Here is a 12,398-nt window from a genome sequence, read left to right as displayed (position 1 = left end):
CTCTATTACCTAAATTCTTTTAGGTACTTAACAGGGTAAGTAGAAAGCTCTTCCTGAGTCTTTTAAGCCTTGTCTTCAGTTCAAAATAATCTGTATACCAAAGTGGTACATTTTGAAGAGGCTTCAGGAGATACAGGTTCTGAACCCCTTCAAAACATAGAGGTTGGCTAGACACACACAAAGACACATAAAGATACATAATACATATATGTACTGGGATTAGCAGAGGCAAACTATTTTATAGAGGATGGATAAACAACAAAGTCCTACTGTGTAGCATGGGAACTATATTCAATATCCTATGATAAACCATACGGAAAAGAATATGAAAAAGAATATATGTGTATAACTGAGTCACTTTGATGTATAGTGTAATACAACATTGTAAATCAACTACATAATATTAAAGTTAAAAATTATACATAGTGTGTAATATTACATGTATATACACAGACACATACATAGGTACATATCACATATAAGTACTCAACATGGGACAGCCCCTCCCCCGGTTACTCCCACACCCTCCATTCAGCAGACTGCCTAAATCATTTGCATCCTCTCCAGGCCTTTTTCCCTTCCAGAGTGGAGCTGTGACTACTTCCTTCATTCTCATGACTTTGGGAGACATTTATTCCACCACCCACACAGTATGATGGCTTTGCCATGAGTTCTGACTTGGGAATAAGAAAACATGGCGCCCAAATAGCTCTGGAACCTCCTTTTAGTTAATTTCATCAGCAAAGAAAGACTAGCAGGGCAGGACAATAGATGTGGTTTGTGACCACACTCTTCTTCATGTCCCCACCCCTATCCAGCAAGAGAGAGTGCAGGATTTCAAAGGTTATTTTCTCCCTTTTAGAATTCAGGTACCCCAGCAAGGTAACATTTAAAACACCTAAGTGCTCTTTATCATCATAATGATACCACATCCTATCTGTATAACAAACAGCATAACAACAGCGTAATATAGTACGATGCTTTAATCAAAGACTTGGAAAAATGTTAGTAAAGATCAATCTCTATGGTGGCTTGGGGTTTGAAGTTTTCCTTTTTTCTTCCCTTTCTCTCCCACACTCTCTTTTTAACATCTGCTTCATCAAGCTTTCCTGAAGTTTTAAGTGTACCTCTAAAGATAAAATGGGGTTAGGAAACCTAAAGATGAGGCTTTCTCCTAGGCAAGAAAGACTTTCCTGGGCACACTAGAGCCAAGGGAGAAACATGATTCCCCTGGGTCATGGCTCAAGCCTTGGGAATCTCAAAGGCTTGGGAAGAAATGATGTTAGGTGATAAAGAGAAATCTATAGGGGAAACTTCTAGGAAGATAATTTTTTTTTAAGTTTCCATATATCTAGGCAAGGGAATGCAATAAACCTGAAGCACAAATTGGGACTACACCGAGTGATGGGGAAAAGAGGAAGACACAGACAGGAGAAGGGACCCCTTGGCATTGCAGAAGCTGCCTGTGGGAGGTATTGAAAGACCAAGGTGAAGAAGAGCCCTTGATAGATACATATGACGCCTGGGTCAACACAATATTTTTGTGTCAAATGCAAACTTTCCCAGATTTCAAAAGTCAAATTTCTTTATTTCACTTGGTTAGGTAAAGTAACAGTAGAATAGGTCTTACACTATGAATTTCCCAGAGCTCTCAGGGATAGAAAAATGCTAACTACAGTAGGTAATTATCTGTTACGGAACATGGTTAATGATTATGTTCAGTTAACAATCACGCTTAGGGAAAAGATTACAAGGCCTTCAAAAGGGTCCCTCTGGACCACGTGACTGTAATGTGGTCTGAGGAGCTTGCTTTAATGCAAATACTTGTTGTCATGGTGACAGGATAGGCAGGCACTACACAAAAGCCCCCTATTTTGGCACAATAAGCTTTTAGTTCAAGATAGACTTCATAAGGAACCAAATAAACATCCCATATGATTTTAATCTATCCATCGTTCTGTGAGGACCTAAATAAAATACAAAGAGTGAATCTAAAGCTAGGAAAGGTTTGGAACAGAATGGAAGAAACAGAAGGTCCTACGAATCCTCACTCCCTCTCACTCACACACTCCCATTTTCTGAACTTTAACAGTTACTGCTGGTGAAATTATCCTTGCAATAAGACACATCATCATTGGGTTTTTTTTTGCTCACTTCTTCTATTTCATTTGTAAAAAAGGAGATAGCAATTGAAATATCTTGTGATGCCTCAGAGATAAGGGCTCACCCAGATTGAGTGATGATTTATGGGGGTCAAGTAATAAAGAATAGGAATTTCATTTATTTTATTGCCTATTTACCTCCTGGAGGGAAAGACAGCTAGTAAATCATTTTGGTGAGTTAGTAAATTGGGGGGTCCTTTGTTTGCTGGGCTGCCCCAAAAAAATCACAGGCTGGAAAAGAGTCGAGGGGCTGCCTCCTTCACCTACTCTTCTGAGCAGGACAAGAAAGCGGTTAATTCTTCCATTTAGAAACTCTGGGTTAAAATAAATAATAACTGAGCTTCTCTCCATTGTTCCAGTGGCTTTAGGTCCTCTTATCCGCTAAGTACTTCCTTATGTCTACCCTAAATCCCTCTTGTTTCCCATCTTCACCAGTTAATTATTCAATTCATGTAGAGAATTCTTTGCACGCAAGCACAGGCATTCTTACTACTTGTCTCAGTTCAAAATTGGATTTCTTTGGAATTTCTGGTTAGTTCCTACAGGAACCTCAGGGCTTCTCTATTTCCTCCTGTCTAGAACAGAATGAATACCCCTTGCCCTCAAATATCCAGTTGAAAAAACATGGACATTTCTTTGCTCTTTTATGTGAAGCATATTGAAACTTAGTTTAATCCTTTTCTCAGAGGTCAGCACTCATGCAAGGTGACATTATTTTTGTGATCAAATAAGAATGAAAGTTTGCATTATTTTTTCAGAATGTTGCCCCTTAACATACCATAAATACCCAATGTCTCCCTGCCCTTGTTCTATTTCTTCCATGGTATGGCCCTCAAGCTGAAACAATAAGGAGAACTGTTGCTCAGGAAAAGTGTGCCTCTCCTGCCTGTATCTCTTATAGGGCATCATCAGGGTCCTTTGCGTGTGTGTGTGTATCTCTTATAGGGCATCATCAGGGTCATTTGCGCGCGCGCGCGCGTGTGTGTGTGTGTGTGTGTGTGGTGTGTCTTTAATGAGCCAACACAGAGCTTTTAAATTTATTTAGTTAGTTATCAATATTTTGTCCGTGGGAAATTTCAATTATAAGTCTGAATTTCAGGCTTTTTTTAAAAAATATAAAGATGTAGCAATAATTCCTTATGTATAATAAGTGAAGGTATATAGTTGCTACTCTCTTTAATGGGCCCTTCACTTTCCACTTTTCCCTACTTTTCACCAGTCTCTATTGCATTACACCTTACTACTTAATTCACATTACTTGCCTGGTGCCTTTTTTGCATCTCATTTCTTTATCCTAATTTGGGGTAAGCCCATAGACCCAGTTGAAATCAACTTTCTAAATGTAACCCTTTTTTTCCTTTTGCTGTGAAATCGGAGGACTGCTTATTCACAGAAGGATATATCCTAGTGGGAACTGGATAATCAGCACTGTCCCCATTTCCCCTACCTGCTGTCTCTGAACAAAGGGATGGACCTGACAGGGGTCTCGAACAAGGAGGATTAGTGTGAAGCAGCACTTCCTCTCTTTAAAGTCCTCTGTGACCCTCTGTCTACCGACAGGCTGCATCCTTTTCTATGGCTGAGAATCCATATCTCTGTTGCAAAGAGGGGATAAGAACTCTGAATGAGTCAAATCACCTCAGAGGACCCTCCTGGACCCCCTACCTCTTTTCTTCCTGGCATGCAGGCACCCCCCAGTAGTCACACTCTGGCCTTACTGACATAGAATATGGTAGAAGTGATGAGTTATCAATTCTGAATTTAGGTTATATAAAACTGTGGCTCCCATTTTGGGTGATCACTCATTCTCCCCTGGATCACTTTCCCTGAGGAAGCCAGTTGTCACATTAAGAAACAGCCCTATGACAAGGTTCATGTGCTGAGAGACAGAGAGGCCCAGCAACAAGCACATGAGTGAGCTTAAAGGTCAGATGAGGCCACAGCCACTAGTGACTGCCACGTCATGCGAGAGCTTGCGTCTGAGGCTCCCAGCTAAACTATGCCCAGATTCCCGGTCCACAGAAATTGTGAGATAATACATGTTTACTGTTTTAAGCTGCTAGACTTTAGTGTAATTTGTTAAGCAACACTATGTAACTAACACACAGTGGATGCTAAAGCTGATGATCCAAAGATCATACTTTGAAAAGCTCAGCTATAACAGAACAGCTTCTTCAGTCTTCTGACTTGTGTAGGCAGGGAAATGCTGGCCTTTGATATTTCTGAGCTCTAGAATGTTATAGGAGCACCCTTCTAGATCTTCATCACCTTGATTACACAGAGACATTTGACACACAGCCCCAGTCACCAAAGAGCTAAACCTCCTCTGCAGATAGGATGATGAAGGCAAGGTGCTGTGGGGGTTCTGGTCCTCCCCTTGCTTCCCAGAGCTCTGGAAGACTGTCAGGAGATCAAAGTCCTCGATTGCAAGGTAAGGTGGCCTAATTTTGCTTCTACTGAGAGTATAGCAAAAGTCAAGGCCCAGGGAGTTCCCCTCTTGGCACAGTGGAAACATATCCAACTAGGATCCATGAGGATGCAGGTTCAATCCCTGGCCTTGCTCAGTGGATCAGGGATCAGGCGTTGCTGTGAGCTGTCTTGTAGGTCGTAGATGCAGGTTGGATCCCCCGTTGCTGTGGCTGCAGCGAGGCCAGCAGCTATAGCTCCTGTAACCTCTAGCCTGGAAACTTCCATATATCACAGGTACGGCCCTAAAAAGAAAAGAAAAAAAAAAGGTCAGAGCCCAGAAAAATTGGGTAAGTGAATAAAGTATTTCTTTGGAAACCTTCATTGTCTCTTCCTTATTCCACCCTGAGGAGTAGGCTCAGGGGCCTGTTTTGTGCCTCATTACTTCTCTGGAATTATCAGTGAATCCATAGGAAGCTGCCGTAGGTACAATCCATGTTCACATGTACATTCCACAAGGGCAGCGACCTTTGCCTGTTTTGTTTACTGCTATGTACGAGTACTTTGACTTGTACCGTCATGTAGAAGGCACTCAGTAAATACTTGTTGAATATAAGTTTTAATACATCAGGGTGGGACCTGACCTATCGGTCAGAGCATGCATCTTCCACTCCCTCCCCCTCCTCCTAGCATCAGTCTGCTCACCCCACGAGTCTGGAAGGATTTGGGGTACATCCCCCATCAGATTAGCCAGATCCCTCACATTGTGGCGACTAGAGGGCTAGCACAAGGGCACCACCCTCAGACCATCCCATTCTACCACTCTGTTCAAGGAAAGGGACCATCCCTGTACCTATCACAGAAACAGATACACAGAGATCCTGCAGGCCACCTCTGTAAAGCCAAGGTCTCAGTTCAAGAGATACCAAGGGGTTAGAAACATCAGTGGGGTCCTCTGGTGACTGCATCCAAAGTGCCTGGTACCAAAAACCAGAAAATATAAAATGGCATTTTGGAGTTCCTGTTGTGGCTTAGCAGTAACGAACCTGACTAGTATCCATGAGGATGCAGGTTTGATCCCTGACTTCGCTCAGTGGGTTGAGGATCTGGCACTGCCATAGTGAGCTTGGAGATCAGATGATTGCCATGAACTGTGGTGTAGGTTGCAGATGCGGCTTGTATCCAGCATTGTTATGACTGTGGTGTAGGCCGGCAGCTGTAGCTCTGATTCGACCCCTAGCCTGGGAACTTCCATATGCTGCACCTGCACTCCTAAAAAGCAAAAAAATAAAAAATAACATGGCATATTTTTTTGTACATATAGCAACTGGCCTAGGGTCTCATTCCACCAGCTTCAAAGGGAAATAAATCATGTTTGTTTAACAGACTCAGTGGAAGAATGTCCTGGCAAAATGCCTGACACCCAGTAAGCACTCAATAAATATTTATTAAATGAATGAGAAAGAACTTAAGCCCAGCAATATATTTCTTGACTACAAGTGGAGAAAGGTAAAAATCGAATCATGTCCCCTCTCCTCCCCACAACCCACACACAGAAAAGGGCAAAGAAAGGTATCATTAGAGCAGTAGGAAGAAGTCACCTCTGCTCTGTGACTTGGGTCAAAGCAGTTAACCTCTCTGGGCCATAACTGCTTCATTTGTATAAGAGAAAGTCTGGGCTTGGTGAGCCAGTGCTAAGACCCTATAGCTCTGAGCTTCTCTAAAGCACAGCTCCTCATACCTAATTACATGGTTTGTCTGCAAAAAGAGTGGGGCCTGCCTTTTCCAGGAGCCACTGTCATTCAAATCTCAGGGTTGACCTTTCTCTCAACCTTCTGCTTTGAGTAAGGAACCCAGTTACAGAGCAGGCTTCTTCAGAGTCGGTTTTGCTGTTGTTTTGTTTTTTGGGTTTGTCGTTGTTGTTACTGTTTAACAACATTGGGAAGAGGTTGAAAACAAAAAGGTTCTAATGAAAATACGCCCTCCTTTTCAGGTTTTAATTTTTCATGCTCACTACAATGGGAAACCCCCTCTCCAGGGACAGTGAAAAAGGAATTCTCCACGTGGAACTCTTCCTGGGTTTGCCGCTGGGATGGGAGCAGTTGGTATTCAGGAAGCCTTACTGTGAGAAGTGGATGGGAGGAAGAAGGGAGAGCAGATTCAGGGAGCGGGTTCTTTAGGCTCTCTGCCTTTCCAGTTTTGCAGAAGGTGAAAAAATGTCTTTCTGAAAAGAGCAAAAGGAAGACATAGGGAAGGAAGTTTTCAGGTGGAAAAAAAATTAAATTTTTTTTGTAAAAATAAAGCGCTTATTTCCAGTACATATGGTATTAGTGGTCAGCACTAAAATCCTTGCTGAAAAGCAGGCAAAGAAGTCAAAATCTGTGCCAGGAAATTGCAGAGATTTTAATATATGTCACATAGCAAAAGGACTTCATGCTCAGATTAGTTTGGGGAATGATTTACTGCAGGGCTTCTCAGAGCCTTTAATGTACGAATGGTACTGTGACTTGAAAGGAGACTTTCTCCTCTGGAGAGTTTTCAAAAGACACTTTGGGAAACTGCCTTATAACGCACTTCTCTTATTGGAAGGCAAATCATGCAAATGAAAAAGAATTATCCTCCCTAGTTTCAGAACACAAAACAAGATCAACAGATGTGTAAATTACTCCTTCGGGAGAGTGGAATTAACAGTTTAGTTTCAACACTGAACCGCTGCATGGAAATCAGAGGACAAAAGATCCAGGCTTAATATATTAAAGCACTTGCTGACAATAATACTGTTCCCAAATGAAGAAGTCCATCTTCAGCAAGACTGAATAACCTGTCTCTGGAATAATAATAATAACCATCCTATGTTTGCTCTTTCATGATTCTGTACTAAATAGCATTCTCTATATAGATACAGATAGACATAGATAAAACATTTATGTATATATGCTATATATGATTTATGTTTATATCCATCTTTTTTAATCTTTACAACCCTATGTAAGGTGATACCAGTTATCCCCATTTTGTAGATAAGTAAACAAAGGCTCCAGAACATTATCTAATCTGCCCAAGGCCACATACAGAGTAGAAAGCTAAGCAGAGATTCAAAGTCAGGCAGCAGAACCCCACTCTTCATCACACCACCACACTGCACTCGCCCCTGGAAGTTGTGGATAGTACCAGTGACTACCAGTCACAACAGGGACCCCGTAGAAAGAGTTCTGAAATAGAAAGCGTGCTCTATGTGCCTTCAGGGTCCTTCCAAATAGTTACAGCAAGTTTTCCATCAACCTATACAGTCGGCTAATAATAGTATTTGCAGAAACATTAAATTCAATGTTTAAACATATTAGTGACTGCTACATGCCTAGTATTGTAAAGAATGCAGTTGGTAAGACAAAGGGAAGTAAAAATTATCAAAGACAGTATCTACCCTCAAGGAACATATGGTCCCATGAGAGACAAGATGACACAGAGGAAGCCACGAGACATCAGAGCCTGAACTGGCTATATTCCTACCTAGTGCGCCCAGCCTCAGTTTCTGGGGGCACCCAAAGGACCCAGGTCTATGTAGGCTGTAGAGGATCCCAACACAGTGACTGCCTACCTGACATGATTTCACAAGGACCCCATGATGGATGAAGGTGGCTACCCAGCTTTGAAACTTTCTTCCTATATTTGCGTAAATGCTGGTAAGAGGCAGCAAACACCATGTGCTCGTGCATATTCAGACTTCCAATTGCCAGCTCTTATGGCTTGTTGCCTAAAGGCTTTCTCTGGCCCCTAGAGCCCACTTTGCAAACAAAAGATGCAAGATGAGCAAGGAATGGACACTGTTTCCTACCCAGCAGCCCTCAGGTAATGACAATCTAGGGTTGATGGGTAAATAGCCTACACCCCTTGCCTATCAGTGGTATAGTTTTGAGGTGCATGGTCTACAATGTCTCCCAAAACTTCCTAATAGGATTATGTTCTAGTTGCCCACAGGGATAACTCCCTTGATAGCATACCCTTTATCGCTTCTTTCCCTCCCTGACTTCCCCACTCTCTTCCTAATATTTCTTTGGATCACCTCCCAAATTAACCACTCACACTGTAACAACTTGCTTTGGGGTTGCTTCTAGGGGAAACCAACCTGGACTTGGACCAGGACATCCAACATAACTTCACATAACCTAAATGCTTCCACCTGAGATTTTTTTACCCTGATGCAAGTGAAAGATTAGGAACAGTCTAGAATTTGTTCTGAGGCCATCGGCGAGGGCCTGCAGTATCCAGCAAGGTGATATATTATTCCTTGATTTTAGAGTTGGGAAGGACATTTGAGGCCATCCAGTTTCTTTCTTCACAGATGAGAGCACTGAGGTCAGCAGGGTTAATATACTCACTTAAGGCCCCAGAGGGAAATAGAGGCAGGAAACAATTTTTTGACCACAGTGGTTGAGAACCAGGCTTTCTGAAGGCAGGCGTCTGGATTTGAGGCCACACTTGCTGCTTGTGTGATTTGTAGAAAGCTATTTAGGATCTCCAAGTCTCTATTTTCTCATCATTATAAAGTTGTGAGGATCAAGTGAGATGATCTATATAAAGCACTTAACATGGCATTCATTGGGATGCTTTTAGCTCTACATAACAAAAAGCTCACTAAAAGCTTTTTTGGGGGGGTCTTTTTGCCTTTTCTAGGGCTGCTCCCCAGGCATATGGAGCTTCCCAGGCTAGGGGTCTAATTGGAGCTATAGCCACCGGCCTAAACCAGAGCCACAGCAACTCGGGATCAGAGCCACGTCTGCAACCTACACCACAGCTCACAGCAATGCCGGATCCTTAACCCACTGAGCAAGGGCAGGGACCAAACCTGCAACCTCATGGTTCCTAGTCAGATTCGTTAACCACTGAGCCACGACGGGAACTCCTAAAAGCATTTTTAAAAAATAAGGAATTATAGTAATTTTAGAATTGAGGCTCCTCCAAGGCTGGCTAAGCAGTTTTTATGTCACCAAGGATGCATGCTCTCCACGGTTTGCTGTGCTATCAGCAAAGTGTCTCCCCTGATGGATGCAAAATGTCTGAAGACATTTGAAGCAGCCCCACCTCATGCAACAACAGTCACCAAGGAAGCAGGAAGGCAGATTCTCCCCCAAGATACTCATTACAGCAAAGAAGAAAACCTTTTCCAGAAGTCCCCTTATGTCTCACGAGCCAGTATTATACTGCATTCCATATCTAAACCAATCCCCGACAACAGGAATCCAGGTAGCATGACCGTCTTAGGTTAAAGCATTGATTAGATTAAAAACTGTCTTAGATTTAAGGTGACTGGTACAGGAGTCACCTCCCTGGAACGCACAAGGAGGAGGGACATGGGGCGGGAGGAGGGGTTGGTATAGATTGGGGTTAGACAGCAACAATGTCAACCACAGCTGCCAGTTCACAGAGGTGCAGAATAAACACTATTTTGGGTGTGAGGCACAGTTCTTTGTGCTCTACAATTGCAACTCTTTCTTGGTCTATTTTAAAGCTATTTGTCTTCAAAGGTAAAATTATCTAGTAGTATAAGTAACACTCTGCCTTTAGAGTCACTTTGTTAGGTTGGTTTTTGCTTTTTTGTTTTGTTTTGTTTTTAAGACATTTTTAGAGCAGTTTTAGGTTCACAGCAAAAATTAAGCGGAAAGTACAGAGTTCATTACACTCCTGCCCACCCATGCATAGCCTCCCTCATTATCAACATGCCTCACCAGAGGGACTTGCTACAAGTGATGAAACTGCATTGACACAATATCACCCTAAGTCCATAGGTTCACTCTTGGTGTTGCACATTCTATGGGTGTGCACAAATGTACGTGTATCCATCATTACAATACTGTACAGAGTGTGTTCACTACCTTAAAAAATCCTCCATGCTCCATCTATTTGACCTTCCTCTTGACAACTACTGCTTTTTTCACTGTCTCCATAGTTTTGCCTTTTCCAGAATGTCATATTGTTGCATCATCCAGTATGTAGCCTTTCCAGCTTCGTTCCTTTCACTTAGTAATATGTTAAGTCACTTTTTACTTTACAATATAGAGAAACTTTATAAAGATGGCTGTGGAGCTGGGGAAATAGAAGAAAGAACAGAGAAAGAAAGGCCTCGTGAAACCAGAAGGCCAACTTCACAGGCATAGCCATTTTGCCCAGGGCCTGCTCCAAGCTGGGCTTTAAAGAATGGATTTTACACTTGTACCTGTCCTCTTGAAAATCCAAATTCCCAATTGTACTTTGAGACTTTCAAGCAAAGAACAAGTCAGAAAACAAATCCTGTCAGAGCCTCTTCTATTAGATGTGCTTCTTAACACACATTGCCCTGACGGTGGCCTATCTAACTTATTTTGTTCACCCCAGGTGGCCGTCTGGCCTGGCATAGGAAAGGATCAAAGCAGGAAGTGGCCCATCCAGGCTTTCCCAGGTTCGGTCACAAATGCAAATCTTAATTCTGAATGGGCATCTTTCATCTTTCAATTCCCTCACCTAGAGAAAAGGAGTTTTACCTTGATGCTCCTCTCAGCCCCGTAGCTGACAATTGGTTAGCCCCAGTGTTATCCATTCTCCTGTGACTCCTAACTTACATTTTCCCCAGGGAGGGCATCTGGTTGACCTTGCTCAATGGCCAGTCCACTACTAAGGACCTCCCCCTCAGGGAGGTGCAGCCCCAGCCCGTCAGCAGGATTCAGGCGGTCCAGGGTCACGTCATGCTTGCCTGAGTGACACGGTCTGTGAATAGGGCAGATTCTGTTCTCTGTGATGGGGATATGAGGGGAGCTGGCGGGGACTAGAACAAAGTACATGGAGGAGGGAAGAAGACATTTACTCAGCAGTATTTAGCCACAAGAACTAGAGAAAGGTCCTCCGGCCTTCTCCAAGAAAGATATACCAGAAAACAGCCAACATGAGGTTAGATCTAAGAGACAGTGTTTTTGAAGGACCCAGAATCAGCCTGCCTCCTTCCCCAGTTTATACCCACTTTCAGGGTTTTCCACGAATCAACAAATATAAAAAATAACAATGGTGGGAAACTGCAGAGGTAACAGAAGTTGGGTACAGTCTAAACATAGGAACCCTAGTCTGAAGTTTCTGCCTTCCTTCTGACTTGGCAAACTAAAATCTCTCTGGACTTTTCCACTCCACCTCTATTCCTTAGATTAGAACTCAAATTTCTGCCTTGAGCCACAGAATTATAGAGATAGAAATGTGCAAAAAGTACATCTCCTTGGGTTTATTTTACGTATTTATTTATTTCTGTCTTTTTAGGGCCACACCCATGGCATGTGGAGGTTCCCAGACTAGGGGTTGAACCGCAGCTGCAGCCACTGGCCTATATCTCAGCCACAGCAACACCAGATCCAAGCCGTGTCTGCAACCTATACCATAGCTCATGGCAACACTGGATCCCCAACCACTGAGTGAGGCCAGGGACTGAATCTGTGTCCTCATGGATACTAGTCAGATTCATTTCCACTGAGTCACGACAAGAACTCCTCTCCTTGGGTTTAGATAGAGAAATCAAGACCCAAAGAAGCTGTGTGACATATCTAGGAACTTGTCTTGGAATTAAGTATTTGGTCTGGCTACCCAGGTATTCTGGTACCAGTGGGATCTCTCCACAGCTGCCCAGAGGGGTCTCAGAGTTACATCAGACATGTGAGTGACAAGCATCTTTGCATACACCAGACATGGAAGCTGGAAGGCCCCTGAGCTTCCATGTCCTCAGCACTGATGAAGGCAGGAACAGCATCATCCCAGCCTGATGAGGACCATCTGGAGGCATCAAAGAACCTGAGGCGCACAGCAGTGCACCTTGCT

At 43.0% G+C, this 12,398-nt stretch overlaps 1 long non-coding RNA gene across 1 annotated transcript in view; it reads right to left on the bottom strand.

Annotated features, from left to right (window-relative positions):
• The window catches only part of LOC102160535, a 233,802-nt gene extending 221,956 nt beyond the window's left edge, over positions 1 to 11,846 (bottom strand). Inside the window, exon 1 of the long non-coding RNA XR_002347030.1 lies at positions 11,087 to 11,846. This is a non-coding gene — a long non-coding RNA (uncharacterized LOC102160535). The remainder of the gene's footprint in view (positions 1 to 11,086) is intronic.

Source organism: Sus scrofa, chromosome 1 (assembly GCF_000003025.6).
Source record: "Sus scrofa isolate TJ Tabasco breed Duroc chromosome 1, Sscrofa11.1, whole genome shotgun sequence".
NCBI lineage: Eukaryota > Metazoa > Chordata > Mammalia > Artiodactyla > Suidae > Sus > Sus scrofa.
The sequence above is the reverse complement of the archived record's forward strand: the minus strand, read 5'-3'. Positions and strand labels throughout refer to the sequence as shown.